We start from the raw sequence: 18,889 nt of genomic DNA, 5'->3' as shown, positions 1-18,889 counted from the left end.
ACACTAGGTAAAGTTATCAAGAAACTTTAGTGATTATATATTGAGGCCAATTGAATAAACCCCTCAATAATAAAACAACTGCAAGCAAAGCACAAAATTAAATTTCATCTACTTGTATTCAATATATTTTTGTCTATGCTGTTCATAAGTAATATTAATCATTGTCCTTAAGTACAACCAATAACCTAAATAAATATTTAGAATAGAAATTCTTACTTGTTTTTACTTAATATGTAGTCTGAGCTCTACAAGAAAAAAAATCTAGTAATAAATACTTAAAACATTCTAAAAATTCTAAGTCTATAAGTCTCAAATTCTACATTAAATAAAAAAGACAAGTTACTACTTGCAGCCCCTTGTGAATTAAATGCTATCAAATTTGCCATCACATTTTTAAACCATATTTTAACTTATAAGGTTAAAAAACACAGATTTTTTTTAAAGTAATAATAACAGTGTCAGTGAAATTGCCCTCAAAATTATAAAGGCTCTTAGAGAACTTCCAGCTCACTAATATTGAAAGCTTTTTACTCCAGGTGCTTCTTAATATTAAAACGAAAATCATAAGACAACATAATTAATGTTTACTGTACAAAAGAATGGACCTGAACCTACGTAAAGCCAGAGATAGAAGGATGCATCTGTATTTCCAGCACTTCTGTGCACATCCTTAGAAGCCCAAGGGACAGTTATCCAGAATGGCAGTGTGGCAAACAAGAGAATTGAGTTAAACATGGTGGATGATGAAGACCAACAAATAAAGATGATTTTTGAGACACACACATACACACACACACACACACACATACATACAGAGTGCAGAGGTGAGGGTGGGCGGGGGGAGGATACCTTAAGCGAAGGTGATCAATAAAATATAGGTAAGAGAGGTTATATATGTCAAGAAAAATTAAATTTTGGAGGGAGAAAAGAGAACTGGGAGATGTGGGTTCAGGTTGGGAAATTTAACCAAACTGAAGGGAGTATGGGTAAGACACATGGAAACCTACAATCTTAGAACCAAGGTTAAAAACAAAACATAAAATAGAGACTGAAGAATGTTATCTTGATAATCGATAATGCTGTCCATAGAAGCAGTGGGTAAGTAAATGAAGGTCCCAGTACTGTGGGACACCTCTACTGGAGTTTCTCAGGGAGGCCTCAGAGGCTCCCAAAACAATACAGGCTCTTGTCAGTTTTCTAACTTGTCCACTAGAATTAGAGGATAAGACAGCATTGCTAAAGATATCTCATATATTAGTTGAGAGATGCAGAGGAAGCAAGTTAGGAAAGAAATAGGAGCCTCCTTTCTGCTGTCTAGCCTTGGAAGTTCCAGAAACTTTGCTGGAGGAGAAAAAAGCATCATTGGTCCTATCTAGATCCGAATCTATGAGCCAAAAAACCTAGCATGTTAGGTAAGATGTGCCCATTTGTGCAATAATGGCACGGTTGTTACAGAAATAACCAACTGCCCTCCAGTTGGATTTCAAGTTCATACAATAGGAGAGAGTGCTTGCCTGATACTACAAGACCAGATAATAACCCACAACAAGCAAAGTTATAGGCCCAAGTAGGGCAACTAATTAACATAAAATCAAAATGTTTTCTTAATACATATGTCTATACCAATTTACAAAAGCTACCCTCACCTTCAATCAGAGAAACCTCTTTATAATGAAGAGCATGGATGCAGAGAATAAAGGGTGGTTGAGCTCTAAATAAGACATTTATACCTTATACTGTAAGACTCAGGGAACACAGCAGAAAAGGGAGCAAGAAATATGTAAGAACCTGAAGATAGACTGAAGGCTATAAAATGCCATCCTCTAGAGTCCACATAACTACTATAATCATAAACTCACAATAGTTGCACTGGGACCATATAAGGCAGTTCCTGTCAACAATCAGTCATAAAAAGATGAGGATTTATAGGGACGCCCCTCTCTGCTGAATTATTGACTACCGATAGGTTCTAGGAGTGGAAGAAATCATAGTTCAGCATTTAGTTAGCCACAGTTGGTGTTTTAACTTCATTCTTCAAACTGTATTTAGGTAAATATATTATAAATATATTAATCAGTAATGTTCTATCATGAGTTTTACGAACTATGAAAATTCTTTAAATTCCACAGATTATAAAAAAATAATCTTGATTTCTTTGTTACATATTTTAAGTAACTTATTCAGTGATTTGTGATTAAGTAACTTATTCACAAAAACCAGAAGTGGCAGTTTTTTTTTTTTTTTTTTTTTTTTTTACAAACCTTCAGCTGAGGATGTGCATCTTGTAAAAACAATTATTAACCCTTTCTACTACCATCGCACAGAATTACAGACTGAACTGACCCAAGATGCTCTAATCTAGCATCTGTCTCCAAGAGTGGCTACACTTTAATAATCTAACATATATACATCCTTCTTATTTTTCAGAGTATCTAGGGAAGAGGTTACAGTAAGTTTCAGAAATTGCTGTATTGTTGAATAGCCCTTCCTTTACTCATAATCCAAACTGGCAGGTAAAAGGAAGTGAAACTCAGACTTCCTATGTCCTTGATAAATGCTTGTCCTAGTTAGTGTGACTATTGGTGTGATGAGACACCATGAGTGAAAGCCATATTGGGAGGGATGGAAATAAATTTTCCTTACACTTTCACATCACTGTTCATCATCAAAGGAAGCTGGGACAGGAATTTAAACAGGGCAGGAACTGATGCAGAGGCCATAGACAGGTACTGCTGTCTGACTTGTTCACAATAGCATGTCAGCCTGCTTTCTTATAGACACAGGACCACCAGCCCAGGGACGGCTCCACTCAAAATGGTCTAGGCCCTCTCTCATCAGTCACTAATTAGGAACATGCCCTAAAACTTTGCCAACAGCCACATCTTATGTATGCATTTCCTCAATGGATGCTCCATTCCCAACAATCACTTTTGCTTCTGACAAGTTGACACAAAACTAACCAGCACAGTGCTCTTTATTGACTGTAGTTATAAGACAACCATAAAATAAGTAGATAAAATCATTGTTATGATAAAACTTCCTAATAGATAATCAACTATTCACCTATTTTCAGTAATATCCAAATTAAAACAGTTCAAAACAGTGAAAGTATGTATGCAAAAAAATGGGCACCTATGTGAAGCTCACAGAAAGATTTTCTAATAATAAGAAAAATAATTTCTACTAGATGTGTATTTATGAGTCCTAAAGATGAAAATTAGAAAATATTTATTGGGACCTTTTTGAATGTCATGAATCATACTCCATGCAGAACATGAGAGCAGCTCTTTGCACCAACTCTGTGAAGGGAGCGCTACTGTTATCCCCATTTTAGGTGATGGAATTGAGGTTCAATGAACTGCAATACTTCGAGGCCTCATAATCAATGGGCAGCAAAGCCAAGATGCAAAACTAAACATGACTCTTCTGTCTCTGTACTAGAGAATTATAATTATTATTATCACTAAGATGACTAAAGTTGACAAAAATTACCTACATATAATATATTTAAACTACATCTTCAAATTTTTATCAGTTCCTTGATATCAAAGATGATATGTGTGGGGCTGGAGGGATGGCTCAGTGATTAAATGCAAAGGCTCTTGAGAAAGAACACTGAGTTTGGTCCCCAATACCTCTGTCAGGTTGCTCACAACTGCCTATACCTCTAGCTCCAGGAAGTCAACATCTCTGGCATCCATAGGCATCTGCACACACACACACACACACACACACACACACACACACAAATAAAAGCATCTTTAAAAAATGACCCAGAAAGAACAAAAACCTTCTAAAGATGTGTTCACATGACCAGTCTATTTAAAACTCTATTGTTTTAAGTTTGCTCAATCATTACATAGTTTTCCAAAGTCTATCCAGATTTATTTTTTAAATTTATGTAATTATTTTAAATATAATTTCAGCTATTTCAGACTTTATACTTTCAAGAGCTACACAATGCTTTTAGGTTTTATGCTAAATAAAAAGTTGCAGTTTGATATTTAAAGCTATATTAGACTAGCTTCAACATAAATATCTGATAGCATATTGAGCCAACTAGAAACTTTCTTCTAGTATAAATGTAACTTTTTAACTAGGAAAATGGTTTACTTGGTTAACCAAGTAAATATCATTGTTTTGTTAAGATAATTAATGTTGTTAATGAATGTTGTTAATAAAATGTTAGCATTTTCTAAACAGGTGAACGCTTCAGCTAATATGTGAAGCCTTCTTCACATATAAGTTTAATGTTTGAGATGGTTATTTAGAAGGAAAATCAATATACTTCAAAAGCCATAAAATTTGCAATTCGATTCATATTTCAATTTTTCCCACTGGTACCTTACTCATCCTTTCCTTTCCCACTGTAATCCCATGCCCATCCTGCCCCATGCCATTCTTAAAGAGAAGAATTCGCACTGATGTCTTCTTAGTAAGTGTCTTCATCCTGCTGGAAAGAACGGACTTTGTTTTCTGTCTTTTGACATCAGTGGGAAGCATCAGCCCGTGCATTGTTCAAGTTACTTCATTAACAACAGATGGCCTAGAAGATAGCTTTTATTTTTTTAATTCAGTCACTACTTGGCATCAGCCTTTAGAGATGGACACGTCAGGCTTCCCTTCTCTGTTCCCTGTGCCGTCCACACTGGCCGGGCTCCATTTAGATGCTGGTTTTCTGAAATGCTACCTCCAGCATCTCCAGCTTCCCACTAACTGTAACATAAGCTGTAGCAAGCTGTCTGCTCTGATCGCCTGCATAAATCATCATTTCTGAAGGGAGCAGATGTTCCGGGTATGAAAGAGTAATACCACAATTTAGTCCTAATTAAAATTCACCTTAGCTTGCCTCTATCCCTGACCACACGCACCTGGCTTCAACTGGCCATCGAGAGGGCCCAGTGTCCTTTGCTACTGAAAATCAACATGAGACCTGAACTCTCGTGTTCTCTCCTTTGAGGAAGCTGCTTCTTTTCTAACACATTTTTCTCTTGCTGTTGCTTTAGAGCAGATGACCTCTAATCAGCGACCTTCCACAGCCCTGCGTGCAGAGCGGGAGGCACTTTGGAGACTACTTCATGAGAGTGAAGAACGGCTTTTCATTAACAGTTTACTTTGACCTAGACATTTTCAAAGACATGCACAGGACTTCAGTTTCAAACTCCCACTGGTACAAATGGGAATGCAGCTAAATTACTAGGTAAGGCTTCAAAGGATACACAGGTAAGAACAGGAACGTAGCATATTACTCGCTCGGTCGCTGTCAGTTTCTGTCTCCTTTTTAAGAGGCTTCATTTCATAAATAATGTTTACCTGAACCATCCATCCTACTTGTGCATTCGATTTGTTTTGGATCTCAAACTTACAAATAATTCAGAAATACAATGATGCCGCCTTCATCTGTTGTTTTTAACTAATGAAAGAAATATGTCTATTTATGTACACCTAGAAATACCTAATTTACCACCTCAAATTTCTAAATAATCCTCTGTTAACACTCACCATGATGGAAACATGACCTTTCACCTAGAAATGCTTTTACACGTGTGCTTTGTGACCACAGCAGCACTATTGACAGCTGAATGGTGGGAACTGTGTGCTGATCAGTGGAAAAAATGGATAAATCATATATGATGGACTATTTATCTGACCATGGAAAGGAAGGAAATGCTGATAGATGCTACAATGAAGAGAAACCTCAAAAGCATTGCATGAAGTGAAAGACGACAGTGACAGACAGTTGCACGCACACAAAATAATAGGAGTTTAGGTAAACCCATAGAAAGAGAACATAGGTGGAGCTTCCGGGAGCTGAGAAGAAAGGGGCATGGAGAGAAACTAAGTGAAATGTTCTCACTGAGAAATGGCTGTAGAGATGACTTAACAATGCCAGGAGGACTGCTGCAAGAATTGACCTTTCCCGGGGATTAGACCCGTCAGGGTTGTTCAATTCTGAGATCAGCCTGAAAGCTGTATACACACCACAAAATACTCAGTAGGTTGTATATGTATTTGTGTGCACACACACACACGTATGTAACAATAATAATGAGAAAAGGCTATCCACTTGAGAGTGGGAAGACGTGGACAGGATTTGTGGAAGATGCTGGGAGAGAGTGGAGGAAGAAATGGGAGGGTGGAAGGGATGGAGTCTTATTTCGATTTAAAACATATCTTTTAATATAATATGAAAAAAGGCCAGGGGTAACTTGCATGTTTATAATCCTTGCACTGGAGAGGTAGAGGCAGGAGGATCGGGGGCTTGCTGACCAGCAAGTCTAGCTGAAGTACAGCTCCAGTTCAAGTGAGACATGCTGTCTCTGACCCCCACTTGCGCAAGCACATGCATGCCCTCACAGTTCTAACAAAGCCAAGTCACTCTCTCTATGCCCTACTTGAACACCACACTGTGCCATATTCTCAAGCGAGCTCTCTTGGATCTCTTTAGGCTTTCCGCCTCTGTGCCCTCATTTTACTGAACTTCAATATCTTTCTTTGCTTACGTGTGCCTACTAGACTCTGGGCATGACTGGGACAAGCAATATGCTTTGACTGTTGACCTTTGACCTGCTGGTACTTGGGTACATTGCAAATAGCTCAATTGGTGTGTGTTTAACACAATAAAATGTGATCCTTTCTGAGTAACCAGCATTAGCCACAGTGCAATAAGGATTGAAGGGGGCATGATATGTCATTCTGTGCACTCTACATTACACAATAATTTATCTGAATCTTTGTTGATTAAGTGCAATGCCCAACAAATATCTGTAAAATACTCATCAAATAATTAGATCAGAGCATGCCGAGTACCTCAGTAGCTATTATTGGATTAATATTAGGTGATTTTTTTACTTCAGATATTGATTTGTTTTCTTTGAATGTTGAAAGCCCTAGACTTTTATACTCCTGATTAGCCATTTCATTGCTGAGGATTTCTTGATCTATCAAGGAAAATAACCTGGAATAAGCTGAAGCAGATACAGCCAGAGGCTCAGTATACATTATGCACTAGCTTCAGAATTATAAACTTAAGCACTAAAACAAACTTTGAACATTATTGACTTAGGGGCTGGGGAAGTTGGTAAGAATACTTATCCCACTTGCGCGAGGACCTAAGTCTTGATTCCCAATACCTGAAGAACAATTTTTGACCCTATCTAAAAAAGTTAGGTGAAATAAGGATTGAGGGGGTATGATATGTCATCCTGTACACTCTACATTGTACAATAATTTACCCGAATGTTTGTTGAGAAAGTATACATTGTCTATCTCCCATTCACTCCCTGCTGGGGCCACTGGCCTCAGAAAAATTGCAAATAGTTCTTGGTCTGAAAAATTAGTATGTTGTGTGCTAGGTGAGAAGGATGCAGGAACTGAGGGAGTGTGGGCAGAGGCACCTCACAGAACTCAGTGGTCAAACAGCCTTCAAATGACAGGACAGGCATTCGAGAAGCAAACTCTAGGAGGGAAAAATAGTGTAGGTGAAAGCTGCTTCGTGTGACACACTGAGAAGAATGGACACTGGCAGGAAGCAACTGCATCTGTGCTTTACTGAAGCACAGAGAAGCGTAATAATCACTCAAAGCAGGCCCTTCTAGAGTTTTGACAGGACTATTCAAAAATTCTTCCATTGCATTACTGAAAGTCCATTTCCCAATAGTACAGAGCTATTGGAGAAGGAGGAGGAAAAGGAACACTGTACAAATCTGTGTCACAAAATGTAGGCCATAGAGCTTGTATATGAGAACAGGAAACTCAGGGAACCCTTCTCTTGAGAAATATGAAGTGGTATGCTTACATCACAACTCTGAAGACATGACATCAAATTAAAAAATGTGCTCAGAGTTTGATGGCAATAGCAAACCTATTACGTCTAAGGTCAAGAAGAGAGAGAATCAGCCTGGAAGGTCTTGGAGCACAGAAAAGTCTTACCTCAGCTTTAGCCACACTGAGGAAGAAGGTACTATCAGACACTGGCAGTGTGTGCACTCATAGAAAAACTGAAGTGACTGTAGGACACATGGGGCGACAAGCCAAGCTGAGTGTCCAAGCAAGAACCTTAATTCTGTGCAAATCTACTTCCTACCATGTTTATCTTTCACTGAGTTCCTCAACTCCAACAAGCTCCCAGGACAGAGACTCTGTGCTACCTTTGTAAGAATCAGAATCTTAGGGCTGGAGGGATGGCTCAGTGGCTAAAAGTACTTGCTGCTCTTCCAGAAAACCTGTGTTTGGATCCTAACACTTACACAGGGCAGATCATAACCACCTGTAACTCCAGCTTGAGTGAATCTGATGCCCTCTTCTGGCATCCAAAGGCACGCTCACACACACACACACACACACACAGACACACACACACAGACACACACACGCGCGCGCCACAAATACAGATACTTTTAAAAGAAGCAAACTCCCGCGCTGATCCCTTCACTACTCTTCCACTTGTCCCCTCCCTTGTTGGAGTCACTAAAGGGGAGGTCCTGTACCCACAGGCCACTCAGCACTAAGTGGTCAACATCCCAAGGGATCTCATCTTCTATTTCTTACTTCTAATAATAAAGACAGTTATGCTTTAAGACTATTTTAGATACTGTAAGAAATATGAAGAGAAGTGTCAAATGAACGTTTGTGGGTGTTGTGAGTAGGATCTGCTCGTTTTGTTCAGCCAAGGAGGTTGCTCTAAGGAGGTATGCAACCGTTCGACAGCTATGCCAGCGACTCACCGTGGCTCATGCATTTGGTCCTTCACACATCCTACACATCCACTGACTAGCAGTACACATCGGTAACATCCAGCCAGGCTCTGGACCAGAAAATTGTGGTCTCTGCCTTAGGCACCCTTGGTTTGGAGGGAATGGCAAACCTTTCATCAATAATTACAGTTTGATGTTTACAAATATGATAAAAGTAGAGGGAGACGTTAAGCACGCAATGGGGATGCATCCCTTCATGGAGGGGCTACCCCAGAGCACACCCAGCCTCAACTGCCAGCACTTAGCAGTCCCTTCTGCTTTTGTTCTTTTCTTCAGGGGCAGAGTCTCACTGTGTAGCCCAGGCTAACTTCTACTTCTCAGCCCTCCTGAAGTTCTGAAGTTCTGGGGTTGCAGGCTTGCCTCACTGTGCCCAGTTTGTGAGTTCTTGTATCTCTCCAACACATCAACATTGCTCTCAGCAGAGCCTCTGCTCTATACAGCCAAATGCCCACCAAAGGTGGCATTCCTTGCTTCCTCATCATGTTCACTGAAATTCTAGCAACACCAGATGGCTTCCAGAACCTTACTAAGCACACATATGCATTTTCAAATTTATTGCCCAAACACAAAAGAATAACTTTTTAAATATATTATTGAGTGGAATGGATAAGTTGAAGTTGCGTGTTGGTTGCTGCTACCTTCCTGAGATCCTCCTTCCTAGGAAGTTAAGATTCAACCCTGCAAAGATGAAGAGCTAAGTGGGCTTCTGTGCCTACTGAAGGCTTAGCATAAGCTTGCAAAGTGCGTGGCCAAAGGAAGAGCCATTTCTCAGCTGCCAGGGGCTAGGAAACAATGACTGATCACAGACACGCTAAAGCCTCGGATGATTCTCAGGACTCCATTTCAGTTTGAACACGCCACACACCCTACTTTAATGTTTCTTTTTATCAAATAAGAAAGGGGAGAAAGCACTGTAAAGTCTGCTTGTGTCAAGAGGTCTATCTATACAACTGAGCATTTGCTCAGTTCCCTCTTTAAAATGGAAGCGTGTGCTGTAAGTGAAATATTCCTAAATGGTCCCTACAATTATAATTTTTCAGTTTGCATATATGCCTGGCAAGAGAACTCTACCTTCTTCTGCCACTAGAGTAACAGCAACAAACTTGCATCCTCGATCCATAAAACCTACTAAAAATCTCACTAGTTTTCAAAAACTCACTCTCTTGTAGTTAGACAATAAACTTGAAACCTCACGAGTGCTGAGGCTGTTAGTCAGGTACAGATAATGTCATTAAATATGAACAAACACATCATCTCATGAGTACAAGAAGAGGTTATAAAACAGAAATGCTCTGACAGTAAGAAAACATACTGCTACAATCAATTACATCATCTGCCCAGAATACAATCGCTGCTGTGTTTGGTAAATGCATGCGATCCAGGTCACATTCCTGCACTGCTCTGAGTTTCTAGTCACTCCCTCTTCTCAAAATCCTTGAGCTTTGTTTCTGCATGTTCTTAGGTGTCAGCATTTATTGCTATAGGCATGACGGCTATATTTAACTAATAATGACAGTGGTTGTCACTAGGTTTTAACTCAGTAACACCAGTCTGACACATCATTCGAAGTATTCTTCAATTTAAATTTGATTAAAATCATAAACATGCCATCCACTGTGCCAATCAGAACGCTGACATCCTTTTCCCTGAACTTTTCTATGAACTTTCTTCAAATGAATTACAGTAGCTGAAAGGTAAGGATTGCGAACATGATGTAAAATGCAACTCTTGGAGCAGAGCCTTTGGGGTTTGACTCTTACCTACATCTCAGACAGGGAGAATTCAAATCTCCTAATTAGATTCCCCTATATCGTGCCATGCGAGCAACTGTGCGGTGTATATTTCAACTCGGTTGCATTTATTTCAAGATTTCAGATCTAGCAAACGCCTTGGTCATAAGATCAAGTACCTGTGACAGGTATGAAAGGCTTGTGGAAACAAGCTTACCTCAGGATGGAGCAGAGGACAGAAGACAGCTGAAGCCCAGGGGCCAGCACGTTTTCCACACCTTCCACCTGCCACGTCTCCACACACCTTATCCTGTTTGCCTCTCACCGTCATGGCATGAGGCCTGTTTCATTATGCTCAGTTTGTGGATGAGGAAGCTGAGGCTTAGAGAGATTAAGTGCTTTCCCAGGTTCCTGGTGTAATTTTCTTTCCTGGCAGTGATAAAGTATAAAAGAATTATTATTGTTGTTTTCCCGAACCTAGTTGGCCATCTATTTTGGGAAAGTAGGAGTGGACATGGGGTTCCGATGAATAGCACTGGAGTCTTAGCCATATTTACAACATATTAACCTCCTCAATCTCCTATTTTCCACATCACTATTTTCTGTACAGGATTTGCAGACATTCAGTTTTTCAAGCCACTCAATTTCATTAGAAAAATAATGAAAAATATCTAGGGATTTTAAGATAGTATTACCCATATTCACAAATACCAGACCTGCTTGTCCACAGCAACACATGAGAGATGAGAATTGTACAGATTAAATTTTCTCAATTCCAGGGATCTTCCAACTAAACACTATTATTTCTCACATCTCTCCTAGAAACCTGATAATTTAAAACTAAAGTTTGAAAGGCAAAAACCACTCTGGAAGAGTAACTATAAAATATATAAATTAATTCTTATGGCAAGTAAGAAAAGGGGCACAGACAAATTTGATTTAATGGTTCCTGAGAAAATGTATCCATTCTAGAATTTTCTTCTGATATTTTTATGACACTATTTTATTATTATTATTATTATTATTATTATTATTACAAAAATTTATCTCCTTAATAGCACTTGCCTATCTTCTCTACCTCATTAAAACCTAGTCTTGACATGAAAAATATCTGTTGAATTTGTAACAGAATGATGGAGTCTCCCCCTTGCTATTACTAGTCCTTCTGCTTTCTTACAAGGAAACAACAGCATTTTGGGTGGAGAATTTTCTTATGAACTTTCTCAGCTGTATTTGGGGAGCTGAGCTCACTGTGTGCACTCACCCATGCAAAAATTTGAGGTAATAAAAACAATATTTACAACCCTTGTGAGTGAGTTATTGTCCTAATGAGAATTAATGTTTTTCAGAGTTCTTTGCAGAGGACAGAATAAAATTCTCTAAACTATTTGAGTTCAAGTGTGGCTGCATATGTAGAAATTATTGGATTTCTAAAACTAACATGGGCTTGGGAAATGGTTCAATTAATAAAGTGGTATCCAAGCAAGCATGAGGATCTGAGTTCAATCTCCAATATCCATAAAAACATCCAGGCACAGTGGCTCACTTGCAATCTCAGAACTGGGACAGTAGAAACTGGTGGATCCATCAAGTTCACAGGGAAGCCAGTCTAGCCAAATAGTTCTGTGAGAGACCTTGTCTCAGAAAATAAAATGGAGTGACTGAGTACACTTAAAATTGACCTCTGTTCTACATGCCCCACAGATACACAAATGCATACATGCACACTCACACACACACACATGCATACATACATGTTTACAGAGTTTTAAAGTTAGTATACTATTTATATCATAGAGACATATTTGTGATACATTATGGAATTTTCTCAGGAAATCCTAGAGTGGAAATCTGTAATCTAAGATGGCTTACATCTCAACAACACTCTTGACTATTTTTACTAAATAAGGTTAAAGAACCAAATGAGTAATTAAACAATTAGGATTTCACAATATTGGAGTTTAGATCTACAGGTAAGATAGGCTGGGCCTGTAGCATTGACTCGGGTGTGGTAGTAATAAATGTATTATAATTACATAATGCACATACCCAGGTGCTTGACACATACAAGCCATTATTTAGATTGTGTGAGCCTTGATAGATTTTCAATTATTTATTAGAGAAGCGTGGCTTCCATATAAACATACAACTCAGTTCTTCATGAAATTCCTAAGAGTTCAGGTGTTTCTTTATAACTTTGCATTTGACATAAGAGATGCTTCCAGGTATACACACATGGGCTTCAATTTTCCCATCACCTAGGGGTACATTTTTTTCTTTCCTGCAACTGACCTCAAATACATATTAATCTATATACTTAATTTTTTAAAAGTTGAAATGGAAAAAAATGTATGAGATATACGACTGTAGTTTTACACTTAATTGCCAAAATAGAAGAATCTTTTTCTATAATGCCATTTTTCTACTTTTGAGTATATGCAGCTATGTGGCAGATAAGATAGAATAGTGATGTCATCTAATATATATACTATTCAAAGAAAACAATGAAAATTGTATGAGAGAACTAAGCCTAACTTTGAATTATGGCATGGCACCCCGATAGGTGCATGTCACAAAGCCCACTTTTAGCTTTGGCAAAACAAAGCAGCCACTGGAGTCAAATTCACTAGACATATAATGAAACAATAATGCATGATTCTGGGTTCATTAAACTAATGCATTTTTTGAAAAACAAAATATGACAGAACATTTCATTGTTGACGCAGATATGAGAAAAAAAGTGTTATGCTGTTATTTATAATGTGTCCTGTGTGTCGTGAAATTGAAATATTTCCAAATCATCAATAATTAAAATGATGAGAATCCATCATTTCACTGACATTTACTTCTACATGAAGAGCTGGCCTGTTTTAAATGTGCTCACACATATTCTTGTCAATCACAAGCTGTCACAGCAAATTATTTCATTTTGTAGATCACATGGCAGTTAGCAGAAAATCTCCAGGTTTAAATATAGATCTTAGGTGTAGTACCGAGAACTCCTTTCATGGCTTTTTTTCTGTGACTACATCTTACAGCATGTAACAGATGCAGAGTTCTTTGCTCTCCTTAACAAATCTCTGGGCAGAAAGGGATTTCTGTAAAGGATAACTCTGAGTGCCAAATGACAGCCGATCATATACAAAGGGGTGAAAGCACAGGACTGCAAACTCTCAAAGGCAATCAGGATTCATGCAGTAAAACCTGGCCCCATCCTCTTTATGATGTTTAAGTCACACCAAGGCACTGCCTGTAGCTTCAGCAGACATTAAGTCGCTGAACTGTTACAAACCACATGGATCAGATCCAGGAATTTTCTCGTCCCTAACACCAGGCAGGAGCTTAGGAAAAGTGAATAAAACCTAAACAATACAACTATGCATCTGAGAATTTGTTGAAAGGCCTCTTTCAGAATCTCATTACAGAGTCTGCACAGCTCTGACATAATTGTTAATAAATGGCAGAATCATCACATGATGGAACTGTAAGAGCTAATAGGACATCTTCATCAATAGTCTTCATGTAAAATATTTCTATTTTACCAAATGTTTACATATTTTCTGATCTTCCATCATAATCTTACTGATTAGGTGTTCAATAAAAAAATATGAGGAATAATCTAATTCTGCATTTTGACAGGGAATGCTTCCAGTCAGTCTTGACCTTGGCTTGACCTCTAAATAACCATTATATATTCTGAGGTATGTGGACAGCTCTCTTACTCTCTCAGAGACAGTGATTATGGCTGTTAATTATATTCAAAGAGACAGTGAACAGAGTAATCTACCAGAGATGTGTTGGGGGCTTTTTTCTTAGTAAATTTTGGGGTTACTTTCAATAATGGGCAATTTTCAGTACCTACACTTATTTTCTAAAGCTTAGTTTAAAAAAGCAATAAATTATGGAAATAGAATTACCAAAATATTATACTGAGTTAATTCACCTTCTTGTGGGGGAAATACTATTTTTTTCCTTGGGGAATCTATTTGATGTACAATGTTGAATAGTATTTTCACTACTAAGTATTCATATTATGACTTATAGAACTCGTTAAAATCTGCAAAGTCCTGGACTTCTATCCCTGTGCTAAGCAACTTAATAGGTACTTGATAAAAATGTTTGTTGGCTAGAGGTTTTATTGTACTGAGGTGAGCTGAATTTAAATTAGAGATGAAAGAATAATTAAAAATTAAAAGTAACTAAATGACCATTACTCCTTGCTTTCACCATTTCCGATCTAGCTGTCTACTGGCAGGCACATAGAAATCTCCTGAAAACCACTTGGAGAGTGAAATTAAGCTAAAGTAATGTCAAGTCACTGCCTCCTGAGCCTCTGTGCTGATTGCCTCTAGAAGACTCATGCAGATGGGAAGGCCCCTAACTGACGCTGGTCGGTTGCTTCCCTGCTTACCCTTAGCAATGCCTTGTGCCTTGTGTGAAGTGTGTCTTCTGTCTTCAGAGTCATTCAGACATGCTTAATTTTTGCAGAATATCTACAAGCATCACCCAGCATGTGGATGTGTGTGTGTGTGTGTGTGTGTGTGTGCATGCATGCACACATATACTTACATTTATGTTCTCGACATTTTGAAGGTAAGCAATTGTCAGTGTTTAGGGTTATCCATGACCATAATTAGATGGTGGCTTTCCCCCATTATACTTATCCTGTGTCTTTGTAACAGACACATGATGTGCTAGTCTGTGTCCAAGCTCACCTACAATTTCTTCTCTCAGAAGACAAGACACATCTGCCACCTGCTCTGCTCCGTGTCCCAGTAACAACTGTGGAGCAGCGTAAAGATTGATTATCAGTCAAAAACCAGTGCATCACACCAGATTTTGGTGGGTTAAGCTTGCTGATCCAGCAAGAGATGGTGTGAAATTTTCAGGAGTGTGTGCCAACATTTTGGTGCTAAAGGAACAGCAGTACATGTCACAGTGAAACACAGCCAAAGATGTGCAGACAAAGCCGGGATGTTGCTGTTAAAAGGATGAAATGTAGGAGGGACAAGAAATTAACTTGTACACTTAAAAATCATCCACCAAGAATAGGATATGACATTATTATTTTATCCATACATGGCCAGAGATTTTTTTCCCCGTTAGTTTACCTACAAATGATTTTTATATATCTCTTTTCGTGATACAGTTGTTCACTAGAGAACAAGCATTTCTTATCTGTATAAAACTAATCAAGAATTTTGATGAAGAGATTATGTATGAATTATATGGAGTTTTTAAACCATTAAGACATCCTTGCCTACTACAATCATGTTGCCTGTAAGCCAATGTTTCTATGAATACAACATAAGACAACCACCGTGTAAAGTTAAAGCAAAATCTGCAGGTATGTGGATCTGCTCTACCACACAGGGAGGCTGTAGGGTATACTACACCCAAGGCTCGCTTTACAGACACCACACTGTCCCAATTCAGGAAACTGCTTGTTTTCTGATGATCAAATGTTACAAACATGATAAGAATGCTAGTGTTGTCTCATACAGTGACACTAATGCACAGGGGACTTCCACGGTTTCTTCTGCAATGAACTCTAGAATTAGTTTTCTTTGGCTCACGCTGTTACCGTCTAGGCTTGTCTTTGCCCCACCAACTTCATGGGAGTGGCAGAAAAATTGCTTCTAATGAGGTGGGCAAAGAGTCGGGAGCACAGCAGTCAGACACACTGGGTTTTAATGGCAAGGTTATCTCTTTTGTTATTTAAAGCTGTCATCACGTGGAACACTGGACCCTAGACAATGAGCTCTCTCTGAGCAATATGCTCAGAAGAATTTTTTTTTTAGATATTCCTACTTTCTCTCTTTGTATTAGTTCACACTAAGAAAAGGCTTATTTTTCATTTTAGAAATCTTTACATGCCCAAAATCTTGACATGAGGGGGAAATTCTGACCAGAAACTGTTTGAGATTCTATGTATAAATACACATATATAAATATGTAAAGGTTAAAAAATCAAAATCAAACTGTAACATTTACATTAGAATACCATGTACATAAAAATCATTTCCTCATTACTTGCCACAATTTCATAATTATGTTAATACAATCTGAAAAAAAGACCAAGAATATAAATGAGAAGATGCTCCTGGAAACTTTGCACTGTTTTCTGAAAGCACACGTCTAATGAATTGTGTCTGCTGAGTGTCACAGAAACTAAACAGCAAATTCAATAATCTCTGATTTAATTTATTATATTTTCACCATTTAACCTCCTGCAGGCTCCCTAATGTCTATTCAGATCTATATTAAATTAAGCACCAATGCTAATGAAGGGCAATAAACGTGCTGTCAGTGGATTTTTCTTTCATTAAGCACGTTATCCTCTTACTGAGCTGTAAATGCGTAAACATTAGTTTTGTTAAACCATGCAAAAAAGACAGGAAGAAAATCATTTTTTAATTGCACCCCTTAAGCAATTTATTGTGGAAGAGTGTGGTGTTTCTTTTTCTTTCTTACCTTTAAACAGTAATTTTGGCAAAGGCTGTTCCAGATCCATTTTTGTAAGTTGCTACTCTCTAATAACTCTTGGTTGAAGTTTATATCTCTGAGACAATCCGTGGCAAGAATGGGGTGACTTAAATTTTAGAGAGGAGTCTGATACTCTAAATGAAAAAAAAAGAAAGAAGACATAAAATTTGGTGCATATTAATCATTTAATACTTGTTTAGAAATGCTAGCCCATACATTCTCCAAAATAAACACATAAAATTGTATCTACAGATAAGATCCTACAACAAAATTTTTTGATATAATGAGATCAACACTGTTTAAAAAGTATCCAAGTGTACAACAGATGTATACCAAGACTGTTCCTCTCTCAGAATTAATTACTCAGGACATTTTACTAGTAAACCCCCAGAGTAGTCTTTTTTTTTTGATTCTGTACATGAAGAATTGGAGTCAATCAGACTCCTGCTATGTTCTGACAGCCAAAACAGTAGTAGGGTGTTAATATTACAGGATATTAAATGGCTAAGATTTTCCACAAGTGTTTAGACTTATGCAAGTTCTTTAATTTTAAAGAATACGAGTAATTCAAATAGGTTTATTATGATGAAAAGTTTAATTCAAAAGTCAAGTCTATTGCCTCTATTTTTACAGTTTCAAATTGTGTAGATGGCAGTAGGAGTTGAGGTTTCAGGTTTTATCTTCAATCAAAACTAGTTTTGATTTTTTTCAAAAGAACATGGTAAGCTGTCAAAAATATTTTATTCGAAACGCTCTAATTGTGTTAATGTATAAGGCCATTAAAACAAAGTCAGCATTTAAAAATAAAAGCTTGAAGTAAGTTTAAACCACTATGTACCAGTATATCCAAACACTGAATGCAATGGATGCATCATCGCCTTTGTCTGTATTTTCACCGCATTCCTTTCTGCCCATTAACTCTTAGGTTAACAGCTTATGATAATCTGAAAATGTAGGCACCAGATGGTTTCATAACTATGTTTCACTTTGATTCTGTTCCAAAATATTGGTTAAATAACAAACGCACATATTTCTATTTTGAAATAAATGTCTTGTAAGCAATGTTGCTGCCTCTAGTGCTCTTTTCATAGTTTTGATTTCACGGGTTGGAGTGCATCTCATGTTTTCTAAATTGTAATTAGCAACATTCTGACTCCAGTGATTTCAAAGTAAAAAAAAAAAAATCCAATAATAATAGAAAACAGAACCCAAACCCAAATGATATGCTATGTTTTAATGTCTGACATGGTCAATGGAATCACTATAAATTCTGATCAAATAAAAGAACTTCAACAGTTGGTTAAAAAGAACAGTGAGTGGCTTTGATTACCTCAGCTGACCCACTGGCACACTGACAGCTCTGTTTCTCTTGGATGCTGACATAAAACAAGAATTGTTTTTACTCTTGGATTTGTAGCTATCTGGATTTGATAGTTCCTCCTGGCTGTGATCTGTTTGATGTGTAGAACAATCCTGAAGGCTTGACCCTTCTGATACAGTGGCTGAATGTAAAAGTCGGTTGGGGCCAAACTGAAGCTGCAAACAACCCTCAGTAGTTTTAATAACTGCTTTTGCCTGGTTTGACATAAACTACTAAAAAGAAACACCCTGTGGAAGAGTAGAATGGATCCATTGTAATAAGTTATTAACATCTACCATGTAACAAGTACTACTTGGCCAGAATTTTGAGGCTTGTAATACTCCTGGAGGGAAGGCAGTATTTTCAACTTCCCTTTACACTTAAGTGGAAACTCAGAAAGGTTAAGTAAATGAACATGTCATCAGTAGAGACAGGGTAGAAGTTTAGATCCAAGCCTGTCCTACCACTAAGCCTCATTACCTTGTTTAGTTAAACTAAAGCTTGAAAAACTAAGAATTTGCAATTTTATGATTTACTTCATTAAGCATGAGCAATAT

At 37.8% G+C, this 18,889-nt stretch overlaps 1 pseudogene; it reads right to left on the bottom strand.

Annotated features, from left to right (window-relative positions):
• Nucleotides 1-4,317: 4,317 nt before the first annotated feature.
• Nucleotides 4,318-18,559, bottom strand: LOC127684873 (doublecortin domain-containing protein 1-like; annotated as a pseudogene).
• Nucleotides 18,560-18,889: the final 330 nt, after the last annotated feature.

The sequence above is a fragment of the Apodemus sylvaticus genome, chromosome 5 (genome assembly GCF_947179515.1).
Source record: "Apodemus sylvaticus chromosome 5, mApoSyl1.1, whole genome shotgun sequence".
Lineage (NCBI taxonomy): Eukaryota > Metazoa > Chordata > Mammalia > Rodentia > Muridae > Apodemus > Apodemus sylvaticus.
The sequence above is the reverse complement of the archived record's forward strand: the minus strand, read 5'-3'. Positions and strand labels throughout refer to the sequence as shown.